The sequence below is a fragment of the Giraffa tippelskirchi genome, chromosome 4, assembly GCF_054371585.1.
Source record: "Giraffa tippelskirchi isolate mGirTip1 chromosome 4, T2T-mGirTip1v1.2.pri, whole genome shotgun sequence".
Classification (NCBI taxonomy): domain Eukaryota; kingdom Metazoa; phylum Chordata; class Mammalia; order Artiodactyla; family Giraffidae; genus Giraffa; species Giraffa tippelskirchi.
The window spans coordinates 169244546-169270986 of NC_137278.1; the positions used below are offsets into that span (position 1 = coordinate 169244546).

General features: G+C 41.1%; 1 protein-coding gene across 5 annotated transcripts in view; it reads right to left on the minus strand.

Moving 5' to 3' along the window:
• LARGE1 (LARGE xylosyl- and glucuronyltransferase 1) overlaps positions 1-26441 on the minus strand; it is a 607716-nt gene that overhangs the window by 266180 nt on the left and 315095 nt on the right. The gene's annotated exons all lie outside the window — the stretch shown is intronic.

Genomic DNA, 26441 nt, shown 5'->3' on the forward strand with positions numbered 1-26441 from the left:
CTGGTTGTGGAGGGGAGGGCTTATGTATTATGTATATATAATGTAAAGGCAACAAGCACACTCGGGGACACAATGTACATTAAGTAATAGCTCCATATTAATAATAACAGGGATGAGAAAGGGGAGTTTCAGCAGTGCTATTATGCCTGTGAATAAGATGTTGATCACTGCTTGCTATTTTCTCTTCAAACATATTATTTAGCCAGTAGTGAGCAGATTTAAAACCCACTGGGGTTCTTGAATTCAGCCTGGCTGAGTGGTTAAATCCAATGAAAACATCCTAGTTAGATAAGTTTTTAGCCAAGGGAGTTGAGTATATAAAAGGATATTTAACAGGTCAGTTTCTAAAGATGTCTATCTTTCAAAAACAATAATAGGAATAATGATGGTATTGATGATAACAATCATGGATGCAGGGCATTGGCTAGGTTTGCAATGCAGTTTCATATCTCTTTCATTTGATTCTTGAAAACATTCTGTGAATTAAGCAAGGAAGGAATTTGTACCTCCATTTTACATACAGGAAACTAAAACTTCAAAACATCGTCATCCACAAGGACCTACTAAATAGCACAGAGAACTCTGTTCAATGTTATGTGGCAGCCTTGATAGGAAGGGAGTTTAGGGGAGAATGGATTCATGTATGGGCTTCCCAGGTGGAACCAGTGGTAAAAAAAAAAACAAACCTGCCAATGCAGAAGACATGGGTTCAATCCTTGGATCGGAAACATACCCTGAAGGAGGGCATAGAAACCCACTCCAGTATTCTTGCCTGGAGAATCCCATGGACAGAGAAGTCTGGTAGACCACAGTCCAAAGGGTCGCTGCGACCCTTTGGTTGCACAAGACTGAAGCGACTCAGCACACATGGATGGATACGTGTATATGTATGCCTGAGTCACTCTGCTGTTCACCTGAAACTATCACAAAACTATTCATCAGTTAGACTCCATATAAAATTAAAAACAAACAAAAACATCATTGTTCAAAGTCCCATAGTTAGTAAATGGTAAGGTTGAAACCCGCTTCTCCTGACCTTCAGGAAAATCACTTTTATAAGTCTAGGGCCTTCTGATGTCTCTATGCAATACTTCGATTTGATCATGGGAAGCAGACAGAATTCACAGACTGTGAAGTCCTGTCTATTGTTCTTAAACAAGAAAACTCACATTTTGACACCTTTTGCCAAAATCCAGTTGGTGATATGGTACAACATGGGGTGAAAACTTGAAATGTTTCCAAGTTTCCTATTCAATGTTATCCTTGTTTTGCAATAATCCTGGAGTGCTTTACATATTTCAATTAAGGACCAAAGAGGTCCTGGCCCCTTGGTGTACCAAATGAGGTCAGAGTTATGAATGAATATCACCATGGGCCAAGGGGTCCTCAGGTCAAGCATCCAGTAATGAACATCTGCTTATGTTTGATGTGACTGGGAATAAAAAGACATAAATCCATCTGGCTGGTCTCTGACGTAGGGACTTAATTTTCCATCCCATTGCCTTCCAAAGCACCACAGGTCAGTCAGGGCTTGCTTCAACAGTGGAGTCACCCTTAATTTTTTCAGATTCTAATGCAGTGCTTCTCAACCAGGGGTAAATTTCCCCCTAAAGTGCATTTAGCAATGCTTGGAAACACTTTGGCTGTTGTGACATGAGGGAAAGAATGCTATTGGTAGCTAGTGGGGAGATGCTAGAGAGACTGTTAAACATCATCAGACAGGATGGCCCCCATGAAAAAGATATATCAGGCCCAGAACATCAAGAGTTGAGGCCCCTTAATGGGAAGTTTTAGTGAAGACTCAGAAAAACGTGTGGATGAACAGCACGATCTCAATTTGATCCTGATACGAGAGTACACGTTTTGCTCAATTTTGACCTACTCGAAAATTGTACATTATCCAGAGATAAGGAACTGCTTCTGAGGAAAGAGGTTAAGGCTTTAAAGTCCTCAACATCTTGACTTAAAGAAAAAGTGATAAGTCCATAACCCTCCACAAGAAAGAAAAAGAATTAAATGAGGCTTTACAAATGAAAGAATACAAACTTGAGACAAACAAGAATGTCCAGGGGCAGATTCAAGAAAGAGACTTAGTTGGAGCAATGAACCCTCCACAAGAGGGATTCCATGTTTCCACGTGGCTGAACATCTCCTTTGTCAACCAGGTAAGCCTCATCTTAAACTCAACTTTACACTGAACCAAGGATGCTGAAACTGAAACTCTAATACTTCGGCCACCTGATGTGAAAAGCTGACTCACTGGAAAAGACCCTGAGACTGGGAAAGATTGAGGACAGAAGGAGAAGGGGGTGACAGAGGATGAGATGGTTGGATGGCATCACTGACTCAAAGGACATGAGTTTGAGCATACTCTGGGAGACAGTGAAGGACAGAGGAAGCCTGGCGTGCAGCAGTCCATGGGGTTGCAAAAGAGAAATGACTTATCAACTGAACAATGTTGATAACCCTAACTCTAGCAGACAGAACCTCTGCTTCTCCCACTAAAGCCTGTCTCTTCCTCAGTTTTCCCAACCTTTGCTAATACCACTGGGCACCCACCAGCTTGTTCCAGAATTCTAGGAGTTGAACTTGATCCCTCTCTCCCTACATCCAGCAAGTTCAAATCCTGTCACATCTGCTGTTAATACCTACCTGCCTTTCAAGGAAGTCACCTAGAGAGGATGAAGGCAGCCTCCAGGGGCAGTTTTTAACAAAAACACTTATGAGCTTTCTCTTTGGGAAATATCATGGCATACAATGGTAGATCTGGAGCAGAGGAGCCAACTCTATTCTTTCCTGATGTTCTACTCATCTCCCATGACATCTGACCACATTGTAACCAGGTCTCTAGACCTGAGAACCTTAGGGTTGGTATCTTGGACTCATTGGTTCATTTTAGCAATGCCCCTAGGGCAAAGAGCTGCCTTTCTGTGGCACATTATCTCTAATAAATAAGAGATAAAGAACTTCAGGCAGAAGTTTAACAATGCCTATCCCAGCCAGCTGCCTCTTCTGCCCTCAAACCCATGGAACAGGTCAGGGAAACCGGTTTTAAAATGAACTCTGAACGTAAAATGAAAGTTCAGTTCTCCAAATGTAAGGCCAATTAGGACCACGCTCATCTGCTACTAAGCATGCTTCTCTCCACCTTATTTACTCCACAGGTAACACACTCCAGCATTCGTGTAACTATTAATTATCTCCCCATACAAGCATCCTTTTTATCCTTTGTGGAAGACTCACAATTTTTACCTTGGAAACTCCCTTAGTGCTTCCCAAGACATTTTGCAAATAGAAGACATTCCATTTGTTTTTCGTTCAAATGTGGACACAATGACTACTTGGACAGTGAGGACCAGAGGTAAAATGATCCAATTTCCCCCTCTATAGGCATCCTGAGCAGTGCTGGGAGATACTTTTTGTAATCTAGTTTATTAGGTGCTTCCCCTATCAAAAGGTGTAGCCTTCATAAGTGAAAAATAGAAAGAAGTGCCAGGCAGATAAAAGAAATGCATTTCTTTCTTTTCTGACAGAAAAAGTGCAATGATAAGGGTATTAAGTTTTACAGCTAAGCTCAGCAGATCATAAGCAGGCAAAGGAGTTCCGCTTGGGGGGAAGCTACTCTCTTCTTCAGGCAATGAAAGCCTATTGTTAATTCATAGAGCAAGATAGAAAGCTCTCCACCTGTTCTTGATAGTGATGCACCTAGCATGGGGAATGATTCCGTCCCTTCCGGAACTCACACTGTCCCCAGGCCCAGCTCCAAGTCCCATCTCTCCCAGAAGCCTTCCCTGACTATCCAGCTGGTAACACATTGGTAACCACACTGTTTCCTATTTCTCTGTGCTGTGCTCAGTCGCTCAAGTCATATCCACCTCTTTGTGACCCCATGGACTGTAGCCTGCCATGCTCTTCTGACCATGGAATTTTCCAAGCAAGAATACTGGAGTGGGTTTCCATTTCCTACTCCAGGAGATCTTCTCGACCAGGGATCGAACCTGCATCTCTTGCGTCTCCTGCACTGGCAGGTATATTCTTTACCGCTGTGCCACCTGGGAAGTCCCTCCCTATTTTTCTGGTTTCCAATTAAATCCTTGGAAAAGACATTAGCTTTCCTGCATCTGCATTCTCCACAGTTGCACTCAGCCCATCCTTATCTCCTGATTGATTGGCACCCAGGCACTGATCTGAGTTGTTTCCTCTTAATTAGGAGAGAATTCAGCTACCTATTAATTAGAGTCAGCATCAGCTTTCCCAAGCCAGCCAGCTGCCCTTCGCTGCTGAGAGACTGGGAACTACTGGTAGTCCATTCACCTTGGTCTTACTGGGGGCGCGTGAGCACCTCCTCTTGTACAGACTAAGTGCCTCAGGAAATCCCAACAAAGCCAGCCAACCCAAGCTCCAAACTAGTTAAGTCAGAAGTCACAGATGAGAGAGAGAAAGGGATGGGGATGGCAATACTTACAGTGATCATTCCTGCTTCCTAAGCACACATTTTCTTCTCACAGTAAACCTATAGAGGGTAGTGTGAGAGACTGTTTGCCCACCCTAAGCCACTCTGCTCATTCTCAACTGTAAAGACTGCAACCTTCCCCCCTCCCCCCGCAACATACACACACACCGAAGCCCTCACTTGCCCAGTCTCTTCTGTAGATATGAGTGGACACAGGACACAATCATGGCCCATGCAGCTGGGGAGAAGTCAGCTGGGAGATTTGGGGAGAGAGAGTCCTTCCTTGATAGAGAGGAATAAAGCTTTTCGTTTTTCCTCCCCTGTCCTGTGAGGAGATGACTGCTGGATTTGCAATGACCACAGTGACCACGAGGAACCCAGGAGAATCCCCAAGAGGACTACCAATCTCACATAAAACTGCCAAACTTTGGGCTTCTTGCTATGTGAGAAAAAATAACTAAGTTGTTTAAGTTGTCTTTACTGGGGTCTTTTTTCCCCCTCTACGTGCACCAAAAGCAATCTATTTGATATAAGATCATCACGTTAAAGACTAGGAAGCAAAACACTTTTGTTTTAACCAAAACACTTTGAGAAGTTCTCCTGAGAATTGCTGTAGTCCAAAATGTTCAGTCTAGGATAGATGAACCAATAACATTCTGACCACACAGATAGAGCAAGCGTCTCTGGAGCTGACAAAAGGGTGTGAAGCAAATTCCTAATGTTCTCTCTCTCCACATTAGGCCCCGTTATCTATTCCACAAACACATCTCAGATATGATCTAAGTCAGGACTACCCAACTTTTTTGGCCCCAGAGACCGATTTCATGGAAAATAATTTTTCCACTGACCAGGGCAGCGGGGATGGTTTCCAGATGATTCAAGCACATGACATTTACTGTGCACTTTATTTCTATTATTACTACATCAGCTCCACCTCAGATAATCAGGCATTAGATCTCAGAGGTTGGGGGACCCCTGATCTAAGTGAAAAGGATGGATTCGCCCAAAGGACAAAAAGCCCTGAGAAATTCTTAGAGGCCCCTCCAACCAGCTTCTCACCAGCAAGCCCCTCATACATAAATAATCACACCCCTGACAGCCACGATGCGTATTCAGGCAGGTTGGACCCCACAGCCTGTGTGGTCTTATACCCGTGAACAAGCCGTGCTTCCCTCCACACTGGGAGAAAAGGCTTCTCTTTTGGTTACCTATCTGTTTCATGTCACTATCTTCTCTTTCCTTTTCTCCCTCTTTCCCTCCCTTCTTTCAGAAAGAAATTCATACTTCTTAAAAACTGTGGTACTATAGAAATTTTGTAAAATGGACCAACAAATAAGAACTAGATTTCTAGTACCCAGAGGGGACCTACTAAATGTTACCTATGTTCTTCCTTTTGCAATAATTACTGTATAGATGACTTCAAGGTATAGGAGAAGTAGCACTGTCTTTTTTTTAAACTTAGTATCACATTGCAAGTATTTTTCATTTATTCAAGTGACTCGCAACTTTGTTATTAAATCAACATGTGTGTGCGTGTTAAGTCACTTCGGTCGTGTCCGACTCTTTGCAACTCCATGGACTGTAGGCCATCAGGCTCCTCTGTCCCTGGGATTCTCCAGGCAAGAACACTGGAGTGGGTTGCCATGCCCTCCTCCAGGAGATCTTCCTAACCCAGGCATTGAACTCATGTCTCCTAGGTCTCCTGCATTGGCAGGCAGGTTCTTTACCATTAAATCTTGTTAAAAAGAGTGATTTTTGAGAAGCTTCAGATGTGTCATTGTAAGGATGTACTGTAGTGTATCTACCCTTTCACCACTGTAGAGATGTAAATTGTGTCTAATGTTTGCTGCCTCTAAGCAAACAATACCATAATGAGACTCTGATTCTGTTTCTGTTTGTCCACACATTTTTGCATCATCTAGCTTGTATATAATTTTAAAGAATCTCGATAAGTACTGCCAAACTATTAAAAAGACAGGTTACTCTGATATTTGTTTATAACAGACACTTTCATGAGAGTTAGTCCTGCTAGACACTCACCAATATTAGGTGATACATGCTTAAAGCTTTTCCATTTATATTGTTGTTGTTCAGTCGCTAAGTCATGGCTGACACTGTGACCCCATGGACTGCAGCACACCAGGCTTCCCTGTCCTTCACTCCCACAGTTTGCTCAAATTCATGTTCATTGAGTCAGAGATGCTATCTAACCATCTCATCCTCTGCTGCCCTCTTATCCTTTTGCTTTCGATCTTTCCTAGCATCAGGGTCTTTTCCAGTGAGTTGACTCTTCACAACACGTGGCCAAAGTATTGGAGTTTCAACTTCAGTATCAGTCTTTCCAGTGAATATTCAGGGCTGATTTCCTTTCGGATTGACTGATTTGGTCTCCTTGCAGTCCAAGGGACTCTCAAGAGTCTTCTCCAGCGCCACAGTTCGAAAGCACCAATTCTTCAGTGCTCAGCCTTCTTTATGGTCCAGCTCTCACACCCACACATGACTACTGGAAAAACCATAGCTTCAACTATATGGACCTCTGATGGCAAAGTGATGTCTCTGCTTTTTAATACACTGTCTAGTTTTGTCATAGTTTTGCTGGCAAGGAGCAAGCATCTTTTATTTTCATGACTGCAGTCACCATCCGCAGTGATTTTGGAGCCCAAGAAAATAAAATCTGTCACTGCTTCTACTTTTTCCCCTTCTATTTGCCATGAAGTGATGGGACCAGATGCCATAATCTTAGTTTCCTGAATGGTGAGTTTTAATCCAGCTTTTTCACTCTCATCTTTCACCCTCAATCAAGAGGCTCTTTAGTTCCTATTCACTTTCTGCCATTAGAGTGGTATCATCTGCACATCTGAGCTTGTTGAAATTTCTCCCTGCAATCTTGATTCCAGCTGGTGAGTCATCTAGCTTTGCATTTAGCATGATGTACTCTGCATATAAGTTAAATAAGCAGGTTGACAATATACTCCTTTCCCAATTTTGAACTGGTCCATTGTTCTATGTAAGGTTCTAACTTCCTGATCCACATACAGGTTCCCCAGGAGACAGGTAAGGTGGTCTGGTATTCCTATCTCTTTAAGAATTTTCCATAGTTTGTTTTGATCCACACAAAGTCTTTTGTGTAGTCAAGGAAGCAGATGTTTTTCTAGAATTCCCTTGCTTTCTCTAGGATCCAACAAAAGGTGGTAATTTGATCTGCCATTTAGATATAAAAATCTTATATCTTATTTCATTAAATAGTAATATTGTTATGTTCCTCTCTATATATGTATATTTTAAACCATTTGCTTATCTTATTGTGTGAATTCCTTTATTCTTCTCCATTACTCATTTTCCACTGGTCTATTTATTTTTCCTATTGATTTGTAAAAGTCCTTTATATGTTATCTGCTATGTTTGTTTAAAGTATAATTTTCCCAATTTATCATTTGCCATTTAATTTTGTTTCATTTGCTGACTGACATTCAAAAATTTCCCTTTTTCCATTTCAATTAATCACATCTACTAGACTTTTCCTTTGACAATTTTTTCCATCTCCCTTGGGCATATGCAAACTTTCCTTACCCTTGGATAAAAATGTTCGTATTTTTCTTCCAGCTTTGTTTAATATGTTTAATGTTCATATTTTCTTCCAACTATGTTTTAAACTTAACCCTTTAATCAACCCAAAATTTATCTTTTGCATCTGACGATTTTCTATTTGACCTTTTCCCCAAATCCTTAATCTTTACAATAATGCCTTTTGCTGCATAATCCACCCTTTCTCTACAGGCTGCTAATTCTTCCTTAAGAAAGGGGTGACAAATACCTAGAACATACGGTATCTCTCTTGCTCTTTTTCATATTTACAGCTGAGAGAAATAACTGCTCCTGGGACTTTTCCTTGCTGAATGGAGGAAAAAACGTCAGCATCCTTACCAAGACTTCTTCATTCAATTGTTTACTTAGAGTCAATTATGGGAAAGCAGTCCCCATGGACTGTAGCCTACCAGGCTTCTCCATCCATGGGATTTTCCAGGCAAGCGTACTGGAGTGGGCTGCCATTTCCTTCTCCAGGGGATCTTCCTGACCCAGGGTTTGAACCCAGGTCTCCCACATTGTAGGCAGACGCTTTACCCTCTGAGCCACCAGGGAAGCCCTTTAATATGCCAACAGGGATGGGGCGGTTAAGACCATCCAGTGGACTTTACGTTGTACTAGATGAGTCAGACTTATAACCAAGAACTTAAGACTTTGAAGATACTTAACAATCATACAAGGAAGATATTGAACAAATAATTATACAATGACAAGTGTTATGACAAAGAAAGCACAGAGTGGCATGAGAATCCACAAGAGGAGAACCCAAATAGTCATAGAATGGTGGGCCAAGAACAGTGTCCTTGAGATTAACCAGAGTTCTCAATGATACATGCCTATTTCAGGTAACATGGTGAGCTAGGTAACTCAAAACCTCTCTCTCTGGGACATATATATATATTGTTGTTCAGTCGCCCAGTCATGTCTGACTCTTTGCGACCTCATGGACTGCAGCACACCAGGCCTCCCTGTCCCTCACCATATATACATATGTATATATAATTTTATATGCATATATATTTATGAATATATATGATATATTCAATATAGGCATAATATATACATATGCTATGCATATTATATACCTTATATATACACCGTATACATTGGACTGCCCAGATGGCTCAGTGGTAAAGAATCTGCCTGCCTATGAAGGAGATGCAGGAGATGTCAGTTTGATCCCTGAGTAAGGAAGATGCCCTAGAGGAGAAAATGGCAACCCACTCCAGTATTCTTACCTGGAAAATCCCATGGACAGAGGAGCCTGATGGGCTACAGTTCAAAGGGTTGCAAAGAGTCAGACACAACTGAGCACACATGCATACCGTCTATACTAAGATGTATATTATATAATAGTTATGCATAAGTATTATTATGTACATATAATTATACATATTTATACCATATATATAAATACATAAAACATAATTGGGAAAAACTACAAACATTAACAGCAAAGTTGGACATAGACTATAAGTAATTCCTGAAACCAAGTGTTGCCCTGAGGGAAGCAGCCCTTGAACTCTGCTTTCATTGCTGTGGGTGGGGTGCAGAAGAGAGGAGGCAGGGATCATGGTCTGCCCTAATAAGGAGACAGGACACTGTATAAAGCTAGGACCCGAAAGACTGTACTCCCTGCATAAAGGTGATCTAGAAATAAACTCCACCATCCAGGAGAGAAAAGACAGGAAACACCTGGTCTTTAAATCTGATGGGGAACTATGGCTGGATGCAGGGAGGGAGTCTTGAGAATGAGCACCCATTCTGTAAGCTGCACCATACTCAGGCTACCTGTTACTCCAATAAACATCAAATGGAGAATTTAATTCAAAGTCATCAGGACTGACAGTGCCTTAGGCAACTGGCAGCAATAAATGCAAACACTATTTCAGGCCAACAGAGGATTACACCCCACTGATTTTACCAATCAACAAGGGATTTTACACAGTGCTATGTGTCAGTTAAAACCCAGACCTAGAGCCAGGCTGAAGGGCTTCTTTCCTGTTTCTACCCCTTTCTAACCCAGAGGTTCTGGCCAAATTGTCTCTTGTCTCAGTCTCTCATTTCAGGTTTCACATCTGCAAAGTGGGATCATAATAGCACTGATTTTAACAGGTTGTCGTGAGAAATAAATGAGATAATCTACATTAAATGCTTATGACTATATCTGGTATGTGATAAATACCAAACAAACTACTGGATATTAATGCTATTTGTTATTTTTTATGCGTATCGTTGTATACTATCTTCTTTAGCTTAATATTTTCTCCATTATTAGATTTCCAGATGTCTGTCATTTTCTATGCACAGAAGCAGCTTTGAAAATTTTAATTGTTTTCTATTTTTTTTATTTTTCTTACTTCATGGACTTGTGCTGCTAACTTTATTTCCCTTCTGCTTTCCTCAGGTCCACACCACTGTTCTTGTCTAAATCACCAAATGGAATGTGAGATTCATTGATCATCATCTTTGTTTTTGAGTAATGAAAGCATTGAAGGATATTAAAACATCTCCAGTGACAGCTTTGGGCACATGCCATAAACTTTATTGTGAAACGTTCTTCTTTTGCTGTTTCCAGAATAGGCGATCATTTTAATTTTTATTTCCTTTTGGATTAAATAAGCATTTAGAAAAATTCTTCACTCTCTCCTAATTTCCAAGTATTTTGAACCACCCATTTAAAAATTTGTTTTTTCTTTAAAAATTTTTTTAAACTGAAGTATAGTTGATTTATAAAGTTGTGCCAATCTCTGATGTATAGCAAAGTGACTCAGTTATACACACAGAGAAATACTTTTTTAATATTCTTTTCCATTATGGTTTATCACAGGAGACTGAATATAGTTCCCTGTGCTACAGAGTAGGACCTTGCTGTTTATCCATCCTATAGATAACACTTTACATCTGTTAATCCCAAATTCCCAGTCCTCCCCCCACACCCCCCTCCCCTTGGCACAAATGAACCCATTTACAAACAGAAATAGCTTCAAAGACACAGAGATTAGACTTAAAAGTTTGTTTCTGACATGCATTTTTACGACATTGTGGCCAAAAGTAGGGCCTATATAGTTTTTATGATTTGAATTTAGAGAAGGTTTTCTTTGGCCTTCAATTTATGTAACTTTTTCATGAACAGTTGAAAATCCATTTTTATTCCATTTGAAAATCCATTTTCATTCCATTTTATGGATATGAAATCTGAAACCTATTGATATGGAATAGTTTTAAAACTATGTTTTTAAGAATACAATTTGCATTCTTAGTGGCTGAAATTCTCCCAATACATCTTCTATTTCAGCTTTTGCTTTATATATTTGGAAGATTTCTACTTGGAAAACAGGTTGGCTATTATATTCTCTTGTGAAAACCACATTCCTTCAAATGTAGTTAAATCAAATACATTTAATTGGATAAAATTAATAATTTTGAACATGAAATTATTAATGTTATCCAATTAAATGTATTTAATTATATTTGTATTCATCTGCAATTAACATCGGAGAAGGAAGTGGCAACCCACTCCAGTACTCTTGCCTGGAAGATCCCATGGACAGGGGAGCCTGGTAGGCTGCAGTCCATGGGTTCGCTAAGGGTCGGACACGACTGAGCAACTTCACTTTCACTTTTCACTTTCATGCATTGGAGAAGGAAATGGCAACCCACTCCAGTGTTCTTGCCTGGAGAATCCCAGGGACGGGGGAGCCTGGTGGGCTGCCATCTGTGGGGTCGCACAGAGTCGGACATGACTGAAGTGACTTAGCAGCAGCAGCAGCAATTAACATATCTGTGCTGTATTTGTCTTTGTAAGTCTGAGACATAATATATATTTTATTTTTAAACTTTATAATTTATTTTAGTTGTCTTTCTTAAACATAGTAGGCACACAGCTAAGATACCACTATTCAATCAAGCACCAGAGTTTTGTCTAATAGAAGAGTTTAAAACATTTATATTTATTAAAACAAAGGATGTTGGTTTTGTTTCTGGAATAGCACTTTTATGCTTTGAGAAAAAACTATTTTTGAGCTTTGAGAAAAAAATTTAAGTACATTACAAAGAGCCCTTTAAAATGTACAATTCAATGAAAGCATAGTCTGCAACTGTCACAGTGAGAACTTTCTAGAACAATTCCATCAGGCCCCAAAGTTTCTTCATGCTCCTTTGAAGGCAATCCCTACCACACTACCATTTGATCCCTAGTAACTTCTGACTTGCTTTCAGAAATTCCATATAATTGAAACGATGTAACAGTCAGTCTTTTGTGCCTGGCTTTTTTCACTTAGCATACCACTTTGAGAGTCATTCATACTGTTACAGGCATCATATATTGCATTGCTGAGTAACATTCCACTGAATGGATATACCACCATTGTCTTCTCCAACGGAGACCCTAGAGTTCTATGAATAAAGTTATGTATATTCACACACAAATTTTTGTGTGCATGTACATTTTTATTTCTCTTGAATGAATACCCAGGAGTGGAATCATTGGGCCATATTGTGAGTACAGGTTTTTGGGGGTTTTTTTTGAGAAACTGAGGAATTGTTTTCCGAAGTGGCTGTAGCATGTTATACTTCCACCAACAATGTATGAAAGAGTTCTGGCTGTTCCCCATTCCCACCAACACTTGTTATAGTCAGACTGTTTAACCTTAGTCATTGTAGTGAATGTGAAGTAATACTCCACGATAATCTTAATTTGCATTTCCCTGATGACTAATGATGTTGAGCAGTTTTCAGGGATTTCATTTGTAGGCTCTCTTTATGTCTTTCCCAGTGATATATCTTACAATATGATTGTCCACTTTCAAATTGAGTCATTTATGCTCTTGTTATAAGAGTTTTCTATATACATTCCAGATACAAATCTTTCATCAGACATACGCTTTGCAAGCATTGTCTTCCAGACTGTGGCTTGTCATTTTATTTTCTTAATGTCTTTGGAAAAACAAAACCAAGCAGTTTAGGTGAAGTCCAATTTATCAATATCTCTCCATTTTAATTTGCGTTTTTCATATCCTATTGACGAAATCTTTACCTACTAAGATTTTCACCCCTGTTTTCTTCTACCAGTTCTGCATTTGTGGCTCTTACAGTGAGGTGCAAGATTCAGTTGAAGTTAATTTCTGTATATGCTATATGTGCTGTGGAGTGCTTAGTCACTCAGTCTTGCCTGACTCTTTGCAACTGTAGCCCACCAGGCTCCTCTGTGCACAGGGATTATCCAGGCAAGAATACTGGAGTGGGCTGCCATGCCCTCCTCCAGAGGATCTTCCCAACTCAGGGACTGAACCTAGGTCTCCCTCATTGCAGGCAGATTCTCTACCATCTGAGCTCTTACACTGAGGTGTAAGATTCATTTCAAGTTATTTTTTGCATATACTATATCAGTTCAGTTCAGTGGCTCAGTCGTGTCCAACTCTTTGCGACCCCATGAACCGCAGCATGCCAGGCCTCCCTGTTCACCACCAACTCCTGGAGTCCACCCAAACCCATGTCCATTGAGTCAGTGATGCCATCCAACTATCTCATCCTCTGTCATCCCCTCCTCCTCCTGCCTTCAATCTTTCCCAGCATCAAGGTCTTTTCCAATGATTCAGCTCTTCGCATCAGGTGCCCAAAGTATTGGAGTTTCAGCTTCAACATCAGTCCTTCCAATGAACACCCAGGACTGATTTCCTTTAGGATGGACTGGTTGGATCTTCTTGCAGTCCAAGGGACTCTCAAGAGTTTTCTCCAACACCACAGTTCAAAAGCATCAATTCTTTGGCATTCAGCTTTCTTTATAGTCCAACACATGACTACTGGAAAAACCATAGCTTTGACTAGATGGACCTTTGTTGACAAAGTAACGTCTCTGCTATATAGTGAAGGTCAAAATTCATTTTTCCACATATGGCTAATACTGCAGCATCATTATTTTTTCCTCAGTTTCCTTGCTTCCTACATATTTTATATAGTGTCTGTTTCCTTTGTAGCAATCATCTCCAATAACTTAGTTTTAAATCTATTAAAATGTGGTGCTGGAGAAGACTCTTAAGAGTCCCTTGGATAGCAAGTAGATCAAACCAATCAATCCTAAAGGAAATCAACCCTGAATACTCATTGGAAGGACTGATCCTTAAGCTCCATTACTTTGGCTACCTGATGCAAAGAGTTGACTCACTGGAAAAAACCCTTATGCTGGGAATGATTGAGGGCAGGAGGAGAAGGGGGCAACAGAGGATGAGATTGTTGGATGGCATCACTGATTCAATGGACATGAGTTTGAGCAAACTCCAGGAAATAGTGAAGGACAGGGAAGCCTAGTGTGCTGCAGTCCATGGGGTTGCAAAGAGTTGGACACGACTTAGCGACTGAACAACAACATAACTTTACCAGTGGTCACCTTTAAGCTATTCAGAAACATCTATTTTTTCCTGATAATCAGAATAAAAGGTTAAATACCATCTGAGTTACCCCACACAACGCCTGAAGCAAAGCAGGTTTCAAACCCAACCCATAATTCCAAAGCTCCTTTAAAATGCCTGTGATCAGCTGGTTCCTTGTATGTTTGCAAGAGCAACTTTTGACATCTGCATTCAGCTTAGAAACTGACTCAAAACAATTATTTACAGATCATTCCATGTGTAACTTCTTCCAGTATATAATGCCTTTCCCTTTAAAACAAGACCTCTTCAATTATGAATATTCATTTTGATTGTTTTTCTGATTGGCTGGCAAATAACTTATGATACTTTCTTCAAGAAGTATATACTAGTGCATATTTTGTGAGCATTTGCACAGCATTTCTTTTTTTTCTGTTGTCTTTTACACAAGAGAACTTGACTGGTATTCCTGGGTCTCTGTCTTGCTCAAAACTCTATAGGCATTGCAGTAGGATGTTTATTATTATAGTGAAAATTTTGGTTCTTCAAACACAAGACGGTCTTCTGCACTTACCCTTGCCTTATGAGGTAGCCTTAGATATCAAGCTCTACCCTTTGCCCATGGTCCCAAACATATGTGGCTACTGAGCCTGTGAAATGAAGCCTGTTGAAGTTGAGAGAAATAAAACATATGCTGGACTTCAGAGACTTCATGTAGGAAAAAGGTATGAAAGATATCTCATTAGTAATTTAAAAAATACTGATCACCCATGAACAGTATGAAAAGGAGAAAAGATAGGACACTGAAAGATGAATCCCCAGGTCGGTAGGTGCCCAATATGTTACTGGAGATCAGCGGAGAAATAACTCCAGAAAGAATGATGGGATGGAGCCAAAGCAAAAACTATACCCAGCTGTGGATGTGACTGGTGATAGAAGCAAAGTCCGATGCTATAAAGAGCAATATTGCGTAGGAACCTGGAATGTTAGGTCCATGAATCAAAGCAAATTGGAAGTGGTCAAACAGGAGATGGCAAGAGTGAACGTCGACATTCTAGGAATCAGCGAACTAAGGTGGACTGGAATGAGTGAATTTAACTCAGGTGACCATTATATCTACTACTGTGGGCAGGAATCCCTTAGAAGAAATGGAATAGCCATCATGGTCAACAAGAGAGTCCAAATTGCAGTACTTGGATGCAATCTCAAAAACGACAGAATGATCTCTGTTCGTTTCCAAGGCAAACCATTCAATATCATGGTAATCCAAGTCTATGCCCCGACCAGTAATGCTGAAGAAGCTGAACTTGAGCGGTTCTATGAAGACCTACAAGACCTTTTAGAACTAACACCCAAAAAAGATGTCCTTTTCATTAGAGGGGACTGGAATGCAAAAGTAGGAAGTCAAGAAACACCTGGCATTAACAGGCAAATTTGGCCTTGGAGTACAGAATGAAGCAGGGCAAAGGCTAATAGAGTTTTGCCACGAGAATGCACTGGTCATAGCAAACACTCTCTTCCAACAACACAAGAGAAGACTCTACACATGGACATCACCAGATGATCAACATCGAAATCAGATTGATTATATTCTTTGCAGCCAAAGATGGAGAAGCTCTATACAGTCAGCAAAAACAAGACTGGGAGCAGACTGTGGCTCAGATGATGAACTCCTTATTGCCAAATTCAGACTTAAATTGAAAAAAGCAGGGAAAACCACTAGACCATTCAGGTATGACCTAGATCAAATCCCTTATGATTATACAGTGGAAGTGACAAATAGATTTAAGGGACTAGACCTGATAGACAGAGTGCTTGATGAACTATGGACAGAGGTTCGTGACATTGTACAGGAGACAGGGATCAAGACCATCCCCATGGAAAAGAAATGCAAAAAGCAAAATGGCTGTCTGAGGAGGTCTTACAAATAGCTGGGAAAAGAAGAGAAGCGAAAAGCAGAGGAGAAAAGGAAAGATATTCCCATCTGAATGCAGAGTTCCAAAGAATAGCAAGGAGAGATAAGAAAGCCTTCCTCAGCAATCAGTGCAAAGAAATAGAGGAAAACAACAGATTGGGAAAGACTAGAGATCTCTTCAAGAAAATTAGAGATACCAAGGGAACATTTCATGCAAAGATGGGCTCGATAAAGGACAGAAATGGTATGGACCTAACAGAAGCAGAAGATATTAAGAAGACATGGCAAGAATACACAGAAGAACTGTACAAAAAAGATATTCATGACCCAGATGATTACGATGGTGCGATCACTCACCTAGAGCCAGACATCCTGGAATGTGAAGTCAAGTGGGCCTTAGAAAGCATCACTATGAACAAAGCTAGTGGAGGTGATGGAATTCCAGTTGAGCTATTTCAAATCCTCAAAGATGATGCTGTGAAAGTGTTGCACTCAATATGCCATCAAATTTGGAAAACTCAGCAGTGCCCCAGGACTGGAAAAGGTCAGCTTTCATTCCAATCCCAAAGAAAAGCAATGTCAAAGAATGCTCAAACTACTGCACAATTGCACTCATCTCACACGCTAGTAAAGTAATGCTCAAAATTCTCCAAGCCAGGCTTCAGCAATACATGAACCATGAACTTCCAGATGTTCAAGATGGTTTTAGAAAAGGCAGAGGAATCAGAGATCAAATTGCCAACATCCGCTGGATCATCGAAAAAGCAAGAGAGTTCCAGAAAAACATCTATTTCTGCTTTATTGACTACGCCAAAGCCTTTGACTGTGTGGATCACAATAAACTGTGGAAAATTCTGAAAGAGATGGGAATACCAGACCATCTGACCTGTCTCTTGAGAAACTTGTATGCAGGTCAGGAAGCAACAGTTAGAACTGGACATGGGACAACAGACTGGTTCCAAATAGGAAAAGGAGTACGTCAAGGCTGTATACTGTCACCCTGCTTATTTAACTTATATGCAGAGTACATCATGAGAAATGCTGGGCTGGAAGAAACACAAGCTGGAATCAAGATTTCCAGGAGAAATATCAATAACCTCAGATATGCAGATGACACTATCCTTATGGCAGAAAGTGAAGAAGAACTAAAGAACCTCTTGTTGAAAGTGAAAGAGGAGAGTGAAAAAGTTGGCTTAAAGCTCAACATTCAGAAAACTAAGATTATGGCATCTGGTTCCATCACTTCATGGGAAATAGATGGGGAAACAGTGGAAACAGTGTCAGACTTTATTTTTGGGGGCTCCAAAATCACTGCTGATGATGACTGCAGCCATGAAATTAAAAGACGCTTACTCCTTGGAAGGAAGGTTATGACCAACCTAGATAGCTTATTTAAAAGCAGAGACATTACTTTGCCAACAAAGGTCTGTCTAGTCAAGGCTATGGTTTTTCCAGTGGTCATGTATGGATGTGAGAGTTGGACGGTGAAGAAAGCTGAGTGCCGAAGAATTGATGCTTTTGAACTGTGGTGTTGGAGAAAACTCTTGAGAGTCCCTTGGACTGCAAGGAGATCCAACCAGTCCATCCTAAAGGAGATCAGTCCTGGGTGTTCACTGGAAGGGCTGATGTTGAAGCTGAAACTCCAATACTTTGGCCACCTCATGCAAAGAGTTGACTCATTGGAAAAGACCCTCATGCTGGGAAGGATTGGGGGCAGGAGGAGAAGGGGACGACAGAGGATGTGATGGTTGGATGGCATCACTAACTCGATGCACATGGGATTGGGTAAACTCCGAGAGTTGGTGATGGATAGGGAGGCCTGGCGTGCTGCGATTCATGGGGTCGCAAAGAGTAGGACACAACTGAGCGACTGAACTGAACTGATCTCATGTTGACATGATGATATTTTAGACATACAGGATTAAATAAAATGTAGTATTAAAATTCACTTCAATTGTTTCACTTTGTTGGACCATAAAGAAGGCTGAGCACCGAAGACTGATGCCTTTGAACTGTGGTGCTAGAGAAGACTCTTGAGAGTCCCTTGGACTGCAAGGAGTTCAAACCAGTCCATCCTAAAGCAAATCAACCCTGACTTAATGGACATGAATTTTAGCAAACTCCGGGAGATAGTGTAGGACAGAGGAACCTGGTGTGCTGCAGTCCACAGGATTGCAAAGAGTTGGACATGACTTAGCCACGGAACAACAATAAGGGAACTTCTGATTACATGTGATTCATCATTACAGTTCTATTGGAAGTCAATGCTCAAGAGACAGACTACTGGGATTCCTATTTTGGTTCCACAGTACTAATTTCCACAAGTCTCTTTTATAAGCTTCTATTTCCTCACCTGGAAATGGGTGAAATAGTTATACTCACCTCAAGGATTATTGTGGAAATAAAATAAGATTATGCATGTGGCATATTAAGTTGGCACGTAATCAATTCTTATTAATGAGAATTATTCTTTTTTTAATGAGAATTATTCTTTAAGTAATTTTTTCTTTATAATTTATTTTTGTAACAGACTGGGAGAAAATATTTGCAGATGAGGCAACTAACAAGCACTGTATTTCCAAACCATACAAACAGCTTATACAACTCAACAAGAAAACAACAAACAACCCAAATGAAAAATGAGCAGAAAATCTAAATAGACAGTTTCCCAAAGAAGACATGTAGGGGGCCAGCAGGTAAATGAAAAGATGTTCAACACAGCTAATTATTAGAGAAATGCAAATCAAAACTACAATGAGGTACCACCTCACACTGGTCAGAACAGCCATCATTAAAAAGTCTACAAATAACATATGCTGGAGAGGATGTAGAGAAAAGAGAATCCTCCTACAATATTAGTGAGAAAGTAAGTTGGCATAACCACAATGGAGAACAGCATGGAGGTTCTTCAAAACATTAAAAATAGAGTTGCCATGTGATCCAACAATCCCATTTCTGGGCATGTATCCAGACAAAACTATAATTCAAAGAGATACATGCACCCTAATGTTCACAACAGCACTACTAATAATAGCCAAGACATGGATGCAATCTAAATGTCCATTAACAGATAAGTGGATAAAGAAGATATGGTATATATACACAATGGAATACCTCTCAGCCACAAAAAAAGAATGAAATAATGCCATTTGCAACAACATGGATGGATCTAGAGATTATCATACTGAGTGAAGTAAATCAGAAAGAGAAAGATAAATACCATATGATATCCCTTATATGTAGAATCTAAAATATGACCCAACTGAACTTATCTACAATACAGAAACAGACTCACAGACACAGAGAACAGATTTTCGGTTGCTAATGGGGAGAGTGCATGGGGGAGGGATGAATTGGGAGTTTGGGATTAGCAGATGCAAACTAGTATATATAGAATGGATAAACAGCAAGGTCGTACTGTACATTCAATATCCTGTGACAAACCACATGGAAAATAAGATGAAAAGAATATTATAAATATATATATAAAACTGAATCTCTTTGTTATACAGTGAAAATTGATGCAACATTGTAAATAAACTATATTTCAATAAAATAAATTGAAAAATTTTGTTTCCAGGGTGTAGCCTGATGTAGGCAACTTACCAGTGATTTGGACTGTAGGGGCCCCTTTTGATCTACCTGCATAGAATTCTTTTCTGCTCCTGACAATTTTTCTTAGATTTCATTAAACTCTGGAGGAACCATCTAACACCTTGACTTTGAAGTGATGAGCCTACAGCCCTGAATTTTCATTAGCTTTTCACACACTCAGTCACTCCATCCCAGGATAACATGCCAAAAATGTACCTCCTCTAAAACACTGAAGCTCTAATGTTTCACTCCCCAAATCCAGCCTTTAACCTTTCAAAGCATTTGGACAGAAACTCCTGTTCTCACTGTAGATATTTTCTAACCACACCATAATCTCCAGTTTGCTCTAGCTGTTACTCTTCACTATCCATGAAATAAATACCTCTGGTCTCTTTTTCACTCTTTTTTATTTTGGGGGGTTGCAGCTCATATTCCCAAAATCCATCATTACAACTACTCTCTTGAATCACTGAAGTTGTTTTTTAACTCAAATTCTGAACAGGTAAGATCTGGGGTACAATAAAACAACACTGTACTGAAGGCCACGAGAACTAGATTCTAGCATCACTTAGACCTCTGATTAGCAGCATGCTGCTAATTCCTTTGATAAATTTTTATTAACCACAGAAAACATATGCTGTTTCTATAGCATGGGACTCTTGAAAACACACAATGAGACCAGGTACAGGAAAGCATTTCCTTCTTTATCAAGAGGAATGGACAAGAAAACTACAGCAATGAAAATGCATAGGGATCAGTGTTCCAGATGGGGAAAGGGTGAGTCAGGGGACACTTAATTGCTTTAAAAATGAGTTTAAGTCTGAGCTCAGACCAATTACAGCTCCAGCTGGGGTATGTCACATACACAAATCTGGAACAACTGTTGTATTCCGAAGAACCACAGAGAATGGCAGACATGAGAGAGAGAGAAAAAAGTGAGCCCATTCATGGAAGGTAAGAACTCAGAAACCACTTATGTTAACAGATCAGAGGACACATTTAAGTGTTAACTAGGCTCCCTGCACTGACATTCTGATCATGGCTGAGGGAATGGGGATGATGAACAGTGGACTCAGTAAATACACTGGGTCCTCAACCCCCTGTCTGACTTACTCTGCAGATCCAAGACAGAACTCATGCAATTTCTGGAAACCACCATGAGCCAGGTTTTATCCTAAACCCTGGGCCTAAAGATAAACGGTATAGGCCTTGTCATCCAGGTCCTCCCAGTCTGGTGGGGAAGGCAGACGAGTGACCAGACAATGACAGATACACTCACATTTGGCCTTTCTTAATGCTCAGGACCAATGTGGGGGAAGGGAGAGATCAAAAAAAATGAAGACTTTAGCACAGCACAAGGTGAACATTTCTAATTGTGTTTCTAAATATGGAACAAGGCCCTCTGGGAGGTAATGATCTCTTATCTCTGGAAGGACTCAAAAAGAGAAGATTAATGACCATTTATATAGAATATTATAGAAGAAAATGGGAGGTTATGCCAGATGAATGCCAAGTTCCTTCCTAATTAAGAGTCTATGATTCTCAAAAGGGGACAGGGCCCATTCATTAAGACACTATGTTACATAAAGAAACATTTGCGTGAGCACAAAGTGAATTGTACAACTGACACAGATTCTTTTCTAACACAGATGAGTTTCTGCTGGTTGTCTACAAGGTTCCATGTTTCATATATATTTAAAAGCCAAAGATCAGTCTTCTGAATACAGAATCGCATGTTACACATGTCACTTATCCACATTTGTTCTGTGACCTCATCCTCACTATCAGAGAGAAAAGCCTGACACAAAAGCCCGAGGTACATCACAGGCCTTATAGAACCAGCTCTCCCATTTACAAATCACGTGTATAATCTAGGAACCATAAAACAATAAAGCAAGTGGGAAAATGCCACCTTTTCCAGACCTGGAAACCTCAGCCAGTCCTCCTGCATAATGTTTGACCTACAAGCAGAGGAAGAACAAGAGCCTACATTCATAAACTATTGTAGGAAAGCAATCTAAAACATACACCCTCTGAGGAGCGGTCAGCGATCATCTGCTTCTTCTATGTAGGGGAAGAGAAGGTGTACTGATGTGGTGGGTTTGGAAAAGAGAAGATTTAAGAGGTTAATCACAGCCATCTTCAAATACACCAAAGAGGAAGGGAAGGAACCAGAATCTGCTGAGGGCCTTTGTTGTTGCTGTTCAGTCACTAAGCCGTGTCTGAATCTTTGTAACTCCATGGTCGCAAAAGGAGAACAGGGTGGCAGAGGATGAGATGAGATGGTTGAGGGCCTACTATGTGTCAAGTGCCATGCTTTCCATTATAAGACCTCATTTAACTGCATTTCTTCACCAATAAAGGAGACCTAGAGCCACCAACTTTGAAAGATGATTATTCTCCTTGTTACCATATAATTAGCGATGCTGGACAAGGTAATTCTGAAGACCAAATATCCCTTGCTTCATTTCTCATTCTTCTTCAGGGTATCTCTGAACATATCCTATCCTCCATGAGAAAGACATGTCTGGGGGAGTCAGTCCTTCCTCTGCAGGTCAAGTCTAATCAGAACTGCTCCAGCCCATGGGGGTATTTTGTCACTGCACTGGAAGCTTGGCCGTTGCTAAGTGTGTGGTCCCCCTGAACTATAATCCAGGCCCCAAGATCAAACAACCTGAATCCAATTTGAGGAAGAGGACTGATTGGAAAGAATCCTATGTGAGATTCTGGTCAATCTGCTTAACCCTCCGCCACGGGGCCTCATTTGTCAAAAATATAGCTATGAGTATTGAGCTTCTTTTTAACCCCAGGACTCTGAGTTCATGTCATTATCAATCCTTGCCGAGTGAAAATGCCCATCACTCAGGAGGCATAGCTTCCTAGGAAACAGATGAGGCAGGCAGTCATGTCTCCACCTGCCCCAGGAAGAGGAACAATAGAAGTTTGTCTCCCAGAGGACAGCAGGTGCTGAAAGACGGCGGTTATCTAAAGAGAACCTCTACAATACTCCATAGGGACCAGCACAAAGGCAATTGAACGTGAGTAGGAAGCCAATTTTTAGAGTCAACCATCAACACTTTCTGTAACCACGGTCCTGAATCCTACTTCATCATCTTTCTGATGCTAGTAATGAGCAGGCATCAGGTCTAAGAGAAAAGGAGGTAAATGAGAGCTCCCAGCGAGACAGGGGCCTCATAAAACAGCCCCTGCCCCAGCTACTTCCCTTCCTGAGCTCTGGATTATCCCCCAGTGGGGGCCGGGGGTGACTTCCTGGGCCAACCAGGGGCAAGATCAAAGGCAGGGTATTCAGGGCCTCGTCTGAACACTGGCAAATACCTTGCTGATTTAAGGCAAACTGTCCAGAGTGAGGACTGCTTAGTTTAGTGATCCTTGGACAGCAGGGATGGGGCCGTCCCAGCTCTCAGCAGCATCATTAGTAAGACACACTTTCGTCCACAGCAGGAAGGCCACTTCCCGCAGGCCTTTAAATGGAGGAGTCACGCTTAACACATTTGTTCTTCAGGAACAACCAGAAAAAGAACAGTACCGAGAGTTCAGAGGACCTTTGTCTAGACATGGTTGTGGTATCTTAGCTTAAAAATAGGCCACAGTGAAGGAACCAGAACAGAGGAGAGAGAACATGGATTGTGGAGTCAGTTCTGGGTTTTATTGCTGGCTCTGCCACATACTGGGCCTTCCAGGTAGCTCAGTGGTAAAGAATCGACCTGCCAATGCAGGAGACGTGGGTTCTATCCCTGGGTCGGGAATACCATCTAGAGGAGAAAATGGCAACCCACTTCAATATTCTTGCCTCAGAAATCCCCTGGACCGAGCAGACTGGTGGGCTACAGTCCATGGGGTCACAAAAGAGTTGGATAGAACTCAGCAACGGAACAACAACTGCCACATACTAGCTATGCATGTGATTGGAGGTTAGTTATTTTATCTCCTTAAGCCTCAGTTTCCTCATCTGTAAAATGAGGATCATAATAGAATCAGTCCACAGAGTTATGGTGAGCATTCCATGTGAAAACCGTGGAACATAAGAAAGAAATTGTTCCATATATAGCAGAGGTTACATTGTAGCCCAGGCTTCCCGGGTGGCTCAGACAGTAAAGAATCTGTCTGCAATGCAGGCGACCTGGGTCGGATCCCTGGGTTGAGAAGATCTCCTGGAGAAGAGAATGGCTACCTACCCACTCCAATACTCTTGCCTGGAGAATTCCATGGACAGAGGAACCTGGCAAGCTACAGTCTACAGGGTCACAAAGAGTCAAACATCAATGAGTGACTAACACACACCATAGCATATGGGGTTCAAAGTCACTGAAAACAGAATTCTGAGTTCAAGTTCAAGTCAACAGAGGCAACCTCACCCCCCAATCAGGTGGCAGCCCACATTCCCCTCCTTGTCTTCAGATCCAACCCGCCTCCATGTCTGCTGAATTACACGACCCCAGATCTCACACCATTTCATTTGGAAAGGGAAAAATCAAATAGCAGTCTTGGCATTTATTCACTGCCTGATCTCAGGGAAATATCCTTCACCTCTGTGCTTTAGTTTACAAATTGACTGTGAGATGGAGGTAATGAAGCTCCTCTTTCCACTCCACAGGGCTGTCCCAAGACGTGAATGATGCATGCCACCACCTGCAAAGCTCCATATAAAAAGAAGTCATGGTCCTCATCCTGCTGCTCCCTCCCCTGGTGACAGGGGCTTTGTGTCCTGGGTGGATGTGGAGGCACTCAGTCCTGGGAGCCTGTGGATCTGGGAACTAGAAAGCTGGAAATGAATGGACCACAAAAAACATCAGAAAGACCAATGAGTGTTTCACAGGCCACAGGGACGAGCATGCTGAGCGATCACTGTTTGCAAACCCGCACTAACTGGTCATTACGGAGAGAAGCGTACCAGTCCAACGCGAATTTCTCACAGCTTGTTTTTAATCATGCACTGATCCTTCATAACTTCCTTTCCCCTATTTGTCCATTCTCCAGCGCTAACCAACAGAATAAGGGCCCCACAGGAGTACTTCTGAGAAATGTCATTTCCAACAGCCATATAAGATGATTTCTCAGCCATATCGGGGGAGGCCATCTTATGCGTCTGCTGTGGGTACCATCTGACATGTTTCCTGGATGCAAGTGCAGAATCAGCATGATTTCAAGTCATCATCTGTCCCCCTCTAACATTATATTCCCGGTGTTTCAATACATCCCCTTTCTGGTTTACCTGTCATGGAAAGACATCTGCCCCACGGCTGCTCTCAGGATTAAGGTGGGTTGGTACAGATGGAGCTGTTTTATCTACGCTATGGCAGGGTCACTGGTAGACAAACACCTGGCTGTCTGCCAGTGCCCTGAGGTACAACGGGCCTCAGGAATGTGCTAAGTCCTGACAGTGATCCAGGACTCCTTCCTCAATCTAATGTCCATTGACAGATGAATGGATAAAGATGTGGTACATATACACAATGGAATACTACTCAGCCATAAAGAGGACAATGATTCCATTTGCAGCAACATCAAGGCAACTAGATTATCACAGTAAGTTAGTCAGACAAATAGACATTAAATATCACTTATATGTGGAATCTAAAGTATGACACAAATGAACATATGTATGAAACAGAAACAGAATTACAGACATAGAGAACAGACTGGTTGCCAAGAGGGAGTGGGTTGGGGGAGGGACAGATTGGGAGTTCGGGATCAGATGCAAACTATTTTATGTATAGAGAATGGATAAATCACAGGATTCTACTGCAAACCACAGGGAACTATATTCAATATCCTATGATAAACCATAATGGAAAAGAATATAAAAAAATGCATATATATATATATAAATATATGCTCAGTTGCATCTGACTCTTTGCAAACCCAAGAACTGTAGCCTGCCAGGCTCCTCTGTCCTAGGAGGAGGAGCCTAATTTTGCCTGCCTAATTTTCCAGGCAAGAATACTGGAATGAGTTGCCATTTCCTACTTCAATACACAGGTACATACACACACATACACACATAATTGAATTACTTTGCTGTACAGCAGAAATTAACACAACATTCCAAATCAACTATACTCCAATTAAAAACAAAACAAAACAAAACTGAAATCCTTTCCTAATGACTTTGTGTCTGTCTCTTAGGCACCCAGCACTGAGTTTATTGTGTATTCATTTAGCAAACATTTTCATAGGCCAGGCATCATGCCAGGTGGTAGGGATATAAGAGTGATAAAAAGCAGAAGCCCAGCTCTTTTGGACCCTACATTTGAGGGAAGGTAGACATTTACCAGCTCATCACACAAAGGCATGAAAGTTTACACTCAGTGTTGAGTTCATGGAAGAAATGTATGTGATCCTCAAGAAGATATAACAAAGAAACCCCTATGAGATGATGAAAGCAGAGAAGGTTTCCTCAAGTACATAGAGCTTCAGCAAAATAATGGGGAATTAATTAGCGATGGGGAAAGGACAGACTCCAAATACAACAGACAGAAGAAATAACTTGTGCAAAGGCCCCCAG